The following is a 9,902-nucleotide window of genomic DNA, read 5'->3' on the forward strand; positions in this document are numbered from 1 at the left end:
GGCAGAGACATAGGTAGAGACATAGACAGAGAGAGAAGCAAGCTCCCTGTGGGAGCCCAGTGTGGGACCCAAGCCCAGGACCAGGATCATGCCCTGAGTGGAAGGGCAGATGCTCAACTACTGAGCAACTCAGGCATTGCTGAAATGAATCTCTTCTAAGCAGCATAGAGATAGGTTTTGTTTATCCATTCCATTACACTCCATATTTTGATTAGAGCATTTAATCCATTGACATTCAAATTAATTATTGATGGGTATGTACTTATTGCCATTATGTTACTTGTTTCATGGTTGTTTTTATAGTTCTTCTCTGTTCCTTTCTTTCCTTGTCTGTTCCTTCATGGTTTCCTGCTTTTCTTTAGTGATACACTTAGATTCCTTTTTTAAAAAATCTTTTGCATATCTATTACCAGTTTTTTATTTGTGTTTACAATTAGGTTACATATAACCTCTTGTGCATATAGCAGTCTATATTAAGTTGATGGTAACATAAATTTGAATTCATTCTAAAAAATATTTACTCCCTGCCTTCATGTTTTAGGTATATAGTGTCACACTTTACATCCTTTTCTGGATTGTTTTCTGGGTTGTTTACACTGATGCGAGTGTTATGTAGTTGTATGCATGCAGCAAGGTGATTTGGGTCCTCCTACTCCACCATCTTCCCCCAGAAGTCCTTAAAAAACATATTTTACAAAGCCACAGGGGAGAAAGGAAGAGCTTAGTGAAACAAAGTGAAACAAGAAATTCCCTCAAAAGTGTTTATTTTGTCACTTTCCTGACTTCCTAAACTACATCGTGGGCTCAGCATTCTCAGATGATGAAGGGCATGTGTGTGGGCACTGATGACAACTAATTGGGTCATGTTCCTTGTTTTTCCTTACAGAATGTAGTCCTAATCTATGGGGCTGCTGATGCAAAGGCTACAAAAACCAGTTGAAGAAAGCCAATCTGTGAGGAAGCCTGGAAACTCTTTGGTCTTTTCAGAGGCTAAAGGAAGTAAAATTCTACTAAGGAGATTGTCTGTTTTCAAGAAAGGGTTACAAGAATCAATGTTTGTAACATGCCTGTCCTCGCCCCGTGTGCAATGCTGAGAAGGCTTCTGGGCATCCAGGCGTCACTGGCACCATCCCTCTAGCCCCACTTGAGTGCGAAACTCCTCATGCCTGTAAGGCTCAACCTGGAGCAGGGTGTGCGTGTGCTACAGCTGCACACAGACTCTCCACACTTGTCAGGAACAGCTGTGAAATCTGCCCCTGGTCTCCTCTTCAGGTAAGAAATTTCATCAATCAGAATAACACCTGACCCTTGTATAGAGTTTTGTGTTTATAAAAATGTTTTCACCTATGGTTTTTCATCTTATGGCTACATAGAAGCTGAAATCGAAGGAAATCTCAGATGTTGTGACCTCCATGGAATACAAGGAGAAACTGAATCCAAGAAAGTGATCTCTTTGCCTAAAATCAAATAGCTATTTAGCAGCTGAGCTGAAACAAATACACAGTTGTGCTGACTTCCAACCCTGAGACTTTTCCATTATTGTCACATGGTAATCTCACTTGTTTTCCCAGGATCTCCTCCAACTTTTTCTTCTTCTTCTTTTCTTCTTTCTGACCTATCTTATTTTTTCCTCTTTTATGCACTAAAGGTGACCTACTTCTATCAAGATTTAATAATTTCTTATGCTTGTTGATTCTTTCAAAAACTGCCTGAGAACTTTTATGCCAGCAAACAGTTACACTTTCATCTTTAGTTTTCCTGTCTCACACACTGGAAAATTAAGCATAAGTGGAAATGGCAATTAGAGTTGTTTTCCTTGTCAAGGCAATGATTTATACTTGAGTTGTTTCCTATCAGATTTACCAAGCTGGAATCTTCTAAGCAAGTACTCCCTTACATATATTCTTTCTCAGTGGGCAGACAGACACTAATGAAGTCTCTGTCAAAAATCTGGCAAGAGAATGTTTCTTAAACTCATAGCTGATGCCAGACAATAACTACATCAGGTTTTTCTATTCTGTGGTGGGAAAAGGAAAAAAAAAAGAAAAGCATATATATCTAAATTAAATTCTGGTAGAAGGGAAAGAATTATATCCAGGTCAAGTTCCAACCCAGTGAGGTCTGAATACATTGAGATACTGTGTCTTCAGAATTCAGTCCTTGCATGCTTAACACTCAGAGACATGCCAAAGTCAAAACAGCACTGCACAAAATTGGAATGACACCCCTTTGCAAAGGTGTGCATCCTCAAAGGATACTTATTCTATACTGATTCCTTTCTCCACTCAAAATGTAGAGGCTCCACAGCTACCAAAAGACTGTTTGGTATTACAGCACCAAAAGGCACATGTAATGGCTACTAAGAGGAAATTGCTGAAAAATCTTACTTTGGAACCTTTAGAGGAATCCTCCTGATTGATCAAAGACATACTATTCTCTTCTCTTACCCATAATCCTACTCATGCTGCCAATATCATAGCAATTTTCTGGAGGGTATCCTATTTGAAAATATTATGGTAGAAGTTAGAAATCTGAGTTTTTTCCTAAATCACTCATAAATCTATCCCCAATACTTGGTTTGATTTTTCCTAAAATGGGGAGAAAACTACTGTTCCAACCACCAACTACCTTATGTATATTCAATGAAACATTTTTTTCTAGTTAAAAATTTGTGTAACTTAACTGACAAGAGGAATGCTTTTTAAGTAAATCTAAAAAGACCTCATTTGTCATTAACAATACTGACTACACAATAACTATAATCAATAATTTATTTTATTACAAGTTAAATAATTATAGATATTAGTTCATAATTACATATTACTTAGTTTGAGGAAATATCTTTCTAAACAAGATGTAGGATATTTCAAAGGCCCTTCTCATCTTCTGCAAGACTCATCTTAGTGACAGAAAGCCAGAAATTTCCTACAAAATTCAAGATACAGAAAGATTTTAAGGGTCTAGTGCCTCTAAATTTTAACATAGAAATTTGTACCAGCAAAGAGTGTTACATCCAAGAAAATGCTTTCATGCTACTGGTTAAAGTACAGAGAGAAAAACTCAACCTCCAAACTTTTTCGCTGCTAAAGAGATTGAGAAGAACTCAGTGCTGCAACATGACCCAGCCACATAAGCAAACTTTTCAAAAACAGTTATGTACATTAAGGAGAGCACATGATGAGATGAGTACTGGGTATTATATGCAACTGATAAATTATTGAACCCTACATTTGAAACTAATGAACAACAGTTATGTACAGACCATACACCTTTCATAAAAATTAATGCAAAATGGCTCAGACACCTAAATTTAAAACTCTAAATTTCCTGGAAGAAAACACACAGGAGCAGATCTGCTTGACCTCTATATTACTTTCACAATTTTTCTATTAATCTAAAACTGCTTTAAAATAAAAAATTTACTTAAATAATTATGAATTTATCAAATTAACATTTACTAAGTGGTGCACAGGATGCCAGATGGTGAGCCATGGTTCAGCAACAGACCTCAAAAGGAAATGAAATAGAAAAGTCCATTACTCACAGGGCGTGGAAGAAGTACAGCGTCCTTCCAGGGGCTCCATGGGAAGTTCAAGGTAGAGTAAGTTAGGACTTGAGGTGCTGCCATTAATAGGGCCTGTGGTTGGAGTGCTTTGGGGTCTCAGGCTAAGGCCAGATTGGTTCATTCAAACCAAAAGAGTAGAGTTTTGGTAAACCAAAGGGGAAGCTACTGGGAGGCAGGAGAGACTGTTGATCACAAGTTCTGTTGGGGAACTTTATATTTATATTTACTTGTGACTCTGTGTACTGCTATGGAGTTTAGCTAAACTACTCCATAATATTTTTGTCTTAACATCCATTTCCTGTGGTCAAGTGACCTGTGAGGACCTTGAATTGACATTACCCGCTCCCCCTTGAGCCCATAGCCTAGATAACAGCCCACAGAGTCGCAAGTGTGAAGTTCTGGTGTGACAACAACCACTGCACCTTCATGGGAAACATTCTCCCCTACCTCCCAGGCCTTCCCTTTGTGCACGCCTTGGATAAGACCTCCTTGGAGCTTATCAAAATCCTGTTATTTTTGGTTTCAATTGACCAATCTAGACTTAGTCTGGGAATTTCAAAGCACTCCACCCTCATAAAGCACTGACCCTATTCAAGGCAGTGCACCTGCACCTGATTCTTTCTGTCTACACTCCACTTTGACCTCAGGCTGTGGCCACTGGAGATATACTGGTTATTTCCTCCAGGACCTGGAAGTAATAATCTGTATTTCAGTTCCTCCTGTTGTTGAACTGTAATACTCAGGGGATTCTTTTTAATTAATGTTAATTTAACAAAGTCACAATAGCTGCTATTAGGGCACACGGATGCATGAGGGGGCGAGTGTCAGTTTAAAAGTCACTGAAGGCTGCCTGCCCAAATACAATGGATGCTAAGGCAGCAACGCCATGGGGTAGCTTAGCTAAACTCTGACATATGTACCCAAAACAACCCCATATGGCCATTAATGGGAATGTGATTGATGTGTCTATCAAAAGTAATTTAGTGCAAGAATTAGTGAAAGATATATACCAAACTAACCAGTTTTAAAAAGGAGCCATTTACTTTCCAAGTGATTGAATAAATTTGTCAAAACATATTTGGCAGTACTTTTCTTGGTAAGAAAAGTACTTTTTTTTCCTATAAATACTTCTTAATTTATTTTTTAAAAAATTGTGCCGTTAACCCTTTTACGGGGCAACAAGCTATGTGAAAAGTACAAAACTTTTTGTCAAATGTAATATTGAGAGTGCTTTTGACATAGTTCACTGGTTTATCATCTGGATCAGTATATACTGTGCAACGGGCAAGGCTAGAATCCATGAACCAAGCTGCAAAGATCTCAAGCTAAATAAGGCGGAAAGATTTGGAGAAACAAAGAAGGAAATTCCAGCCCTGAAAAATAATTACTTATAAACAGGAAATATTGACAGTATCAAAAATTCTGACATAAAAATATTCAAAGGATAGGGACTTAAGGAATGTGTGTGTAGTGTGGGGCAAAATTCTACAGATTATGCCTCTGAGTTGAAAAAGCAAGGAAAAGTATTTATATTAATTCAGAGCAAGAGATATGAACCACAGAAGAAGCAGCTTGTGTGGTTAAGAGCACTTGCTTCTGAGTATCAAGGTTCAGTGCTGAGGCTGCTGTCAACTGTAAGAAGAATAAGATTTGCCAGAACTTTTGAATTTTCAAACTATATTTTTCTTAAAAATATATTAAGAATACAAAACAGAATATAGTGTGTTAAGTAGAAAAAGCATTAAGTCAAAATTGAAGAACCTCAAGTTCTAGCACTAACAAATTATAAACTTTGAGCATAGCGCCACTGTAGGTCTTCATTTTCTCACTTGTGAGCTGAAATATTGGACTAGGTGATTCATGAAGGATCTTCTATTCTAAGATTATAAAACAGTAGAAAAATATATACCAATTATTTTATTTTATTAAAGATTTTATTTATTTATTTATTTGAGCGAGAGAGAGTGAGAGAGAGCATGAGTCAGGAGTGGGCAGAAGAGAAGGGACAATCAGATTCCCCATGACTACAGAGCCCCACATGGGGCTCCATTCCAAGACCTTGAGACCATGACCTGAGCTGGAGTCAGATGCTTAAGCTACTAAGCCACCCAGGCACCCCTATCTATTTTAAAGAAATAATGTATTTTTAGGATTTTTGAAAAACACAGTAGTCACTGGAATGCTTGAAGATTAAATGGAAAAAAAGTGGGATAGTGAAAATGTAGTGTTCAGCATGTGTCAAACTTTGCAACATAATTCAAACAAGGAACAACTCTTAGGATGTCAAGCTTATAGATATTCCCGTTGTTATAATCATGTACTATAGTGTGGCTTTACCAAGAAAAGTACTGCCAAATATGTTTTGACAAATTTATTCAATCACTTGGAAAGTAAATGGCTACAGGACATCAGCTTAAGGCATTAGTATATTTAAAAATATTATTTTAGAAAATTAGAACTGAATTTGTCTTGCAACTATAGTTACCATCAAATGGCTTGAAGTCAGTTGGAAAATTCTTATATCCAACAATGATAGATATATCCAACTTTGAAAGGTGACTAGACTGGTACAAAGACTTTATAGTCTTCATTAATGATTAAAAAAATAATACAGTGAATATGATACCACTGGGTGGTTAGTATGTCTTACAGTCATCACTACTTCCTAAACATTTATAAAATGGACTTAGAGTTTATAATTTTGTGCATGAAAAGAATAATAAAGGGATTTATTTTTTTTTCCCTGGGGTGCCTGGGTGGGCTCAGTTGGTTGAGTGTCAGACTCTTGATTTCAGCTCGGGTCATGATCTCAGGGTCCTGAGATCGAGCCCTGCATCAGGCTCCAAACTATGCTTGAGAGTCTCTCTCTCCATCTCCCTTTGTCCCTCCTCCTGTGTGTTCTCTTTCTCTCTTTCTCAAATAAATAAATCAACAAAATCTTAAAATCATTTTATTCTTTAAGGAAAAAGTAAAATTTGAATGATAGGCACAAAAAAACCCTCTACATTAATGGTTTAGGTAACTATAGTTTACATCAGAGAAATGCGATTAATTATTTTAAATTGTAAGGGATGGGGTGAGGAGTAACCATTTTAGGGCTATAGTGTGAGATAAAACACTATTCTGAGCTAAGTATATTATAGCAGTGGGGCAGGGTGTGGGATCACATCAACTTTACCAGAACAGATGATTAATGAAAGTTTGGAGAAATGGGTGGAAGTCATATTTACAGAGGGCTTTGTATACTGCCAAAACCTTTTTACCACTTTATCTCATGGGTGAAGAAGGATGTTGAAGAGGTAAAATATGAAAAAGGTTTTAAGATTATTAATGTGGTAGTTTTGTGGAGGAAGAAAATGATACAAGTTAACAGATGACTTCAGGTTCCCATGTATCTGGGTTGGATCCCTGGCTTGGTATGGCCATCAGCAAGGTACTTAAACACTTTATGTTCCCAGATTTCTCATAGGAGTATATGAAAATTAAAAAAATATTTTTATATAATGCATTTGGCATAGTACTTGGCTTAATGATTAAACACTAAAAAAATGCTTTGCAAACAAAGAAAAGTGGGTAAGAGGCCAACATTTGAGAGTTTATTTGAGAGATCATTAAAATAGCTTAAGGAAAAGTCCATGAAAATAAAAATAAGGAATGAATGAAAGAAATAATAAGCCTTAATGACTAAAAAAAGGGGTGAAAAAGAATGAGGAGTCACCGTTGACTCGAAAGCTTGGTGTCTGAGTAACTAGAAGAACCAGAGCTAAACTTCTCAGAAATGTGAACTCCAATGAAGGGGAAGAAGGTGCTGGGAACCAGAAGGAGAATATGAGCTCTATTTTAACTGCTTTGGGTGTGAGGTGACAATGAGACTTATAGCTTAAAAAAATGTCTAACAGGTGACTGAAGACATATCCCCCTCTAACCACTACCTGGAGGCGTATTTAGATTCAGCTCCCATTTGTGTTCTTGTATCTATAGTCTCCTCTCAGTAATTTCAACCAATTCCAGTTTCAACTTGTTATGCTCTTAAAGTCTGGGGCCTCCTGGAAATTTCTACTTCAATGTCTTATAAATACCTCAAACTCATTTTGTCCCAAATCAAAACTGTCTTTATCCCTAAAAAGGCATTTCTTGGGGAGCCTGGGTAGCACAATTGGTTAAGTGTCTGACTCTTGGTTTTGGCTCAGGTCATTATCTTAGGGTCCTGAGATCCCACTGCAAAGACTCTTTTACTTCTCCACCCCCCATTTGCTTGCATACACAAACTCTCTCTCTCTCTCTCTCTCAAATAAATAAATAAATCTTTAAAAAAATAAAAATGACAAAAAAGGCATCTCTTACAGACTTATCTAATTCTGTTAACAGTACCTTCAAGATCACCCAGAGTAGGTAACTTGGAGTAATCATTTATGTATTCTCCCTTACTGGCAAAATCTTGTTAAATGGGTATTGTATGAAAGAGAGGTCAGAAAAGGATGAGAAGGTCCTAGTGACCAATACAATACATTTATGGTTGAGATATTGCTGTGTACTTTGTGGCATCTAATCATGATATTCCACTAACGTATATCAAACTGTATTAAAAATAACCTTTCTTCATCAAAAGATGAAATTAACAGAGTCAAAAAGCAATCCAGAGTGGGAGAACTTATTTGTCGTACATATATCTGACAAAGGAATTCTATCCAGAATGTGTAAGAAATTCATCACTTTAAAAAGAGGACATCCAAATGGCAAAAAAAAGAAAAACATAACTCTACTAATTATGTTAAGAAAATACAAATGGAACCCATGAGAACAAGCTACTGTATACTCATCAGAATGACTATAACATAAAGATAGAAAATGCCAAGTATTGGTAAGGGTATGGAACAGCTGGAATTCATACACTGCTAAGTGAGCATTAATTGCTGCAACTACTTCAGAAAACTGGTATTATCTACTACCGCTACATATTACACATGACCCAGAAATTCCATTCATAGATACATATCCAATGGAAATTTTATGTGTGTTCACCAAAAGGTGTATACACAAAAGTCCATAGCAGAATTATATGTTATTATTCCAAACTGAAAAATACCCAAATGTCCACCAAGAGTTGAATGGGTGAATAACTACGGTACATCCATGCGATAGAACACTACACTGCAACGAGAAGGGCCAATATTCAAAAATGTGGATAAATATCACAATCATGGTGTTGAGTTAAATAAGCCAGACACAAAGGGATATCGTGGATAATTTGTACTTATGCAAAATATGAAAGCAATTGAAAAAAATCCACGCTGTATAAGAAGCAGTAGGATGGGTAGAGGTGGAGATAGTGGAATCTTCTGGGGGTATTCTCTTCCTTGATAAGGGTGCTGGTTTGTGAAAATTATGATAGTTTATATACACTTGAGAGTAACATAAGATACGTATGCTTTTTAGTTTGTGTACTATATTTCAGAGTCCTGTAAATTTTGTCACTTCGCTATTTCTCTCCTTTGTTACCTCCTTATCATCCAGTGCTCACCTTTGTTATTTAGAGAGCTGAGTGGAGGGAGGGGCAGAGGAAGAGAGAGAATCCTAAGCAGTCTCCCCACTGAGAGCAGAACCTGACAAGGCGCTGTATCCCAGGACCCTGAGACCATGACCTGAGCAGAACCGGCTGAGCCACCAGGTACCCCTAGTGTTCACCTTTTTATTTCAGATTCTTATTACCTTCATCTAAACAATTGTTAGTTTTCTACACCTATCTCCCTTTCAATGCTTTTTAATTACACTCGGCATATTTTTCTCTCAAAAGCAGAGTCTGGATATCCCTAACAGGCTTTCAGGGCCTTCATACATTACTTCTAACAATTTTCTCACCCACTTTGGCTTAAACAGAATCAATGGAGATTTCCTGTTAACCTAAATATGATTTTCTGCCCTTCTGGCCTCATGCTAATCTTCTTGAAAAAGTTTTTATCAACCTCTCTGTTGAAACTGTACTTTCTTCTCGTCCCAATTCAAACATCCAGTCCGCATCCAGCTGTTCTTGGTCACTGCCTTACCCCCAATTTCGGAATCTGATCTCTCCTTTTAAGAGTCCTTTAACAATTATTGCACGCTTTCTCAGATGGTTCGCATTATCTTTACTTTTTTTTTTTCTTCTTATCCTACCCATTTTTATTCTAACCATCAGTGAAATAATAGGTTTGTGTCACTTCTCTTTCCACCGCTTAATTCACTTGGTCATTGAGTTTGCACACAATGGTTGATCACTAAAGACTTTAAAACTTATGGAATCATGAAATGTAAAAAATGGTTGCTCTCAGCTTTTAATTTAACATCCTTCAATAACTTA

General features: G+C 37.0%; 1 pseudogene; it reads left to right on the plus strand.

The window, feature by feature from the left end:
- The first annotated feature begins 8,014 nt into the window (after positions 1 to 8,014).
- Positions 8,015 to 8,126, plus strand: LOC129505733 (U6atac minor spliceosomal RNA; annotated as a pseudogene).
- Positions 8,127 to 9,902: the final 1,776 nt, after the last annotated feature.

The sequence above is a fragment of the Nyctereutes procyonoides genome, unplaced genomic scaffold, assembly GCF_905146905.1.
Source record: "Nyctereutes procyonoides isolate TBG_1078 unplaced genomic scaffold, NYPRO_anot_genome, whole genome shotgun sequence".
In the NCBI taxonomy this organism is placed as follows: domain Eukaryota; kingdom Metazoa; phylum Chordata; class Mammalia; order Carnivora; family Canidae; genus Nyctereutes; species Nyctereutes procyonoides.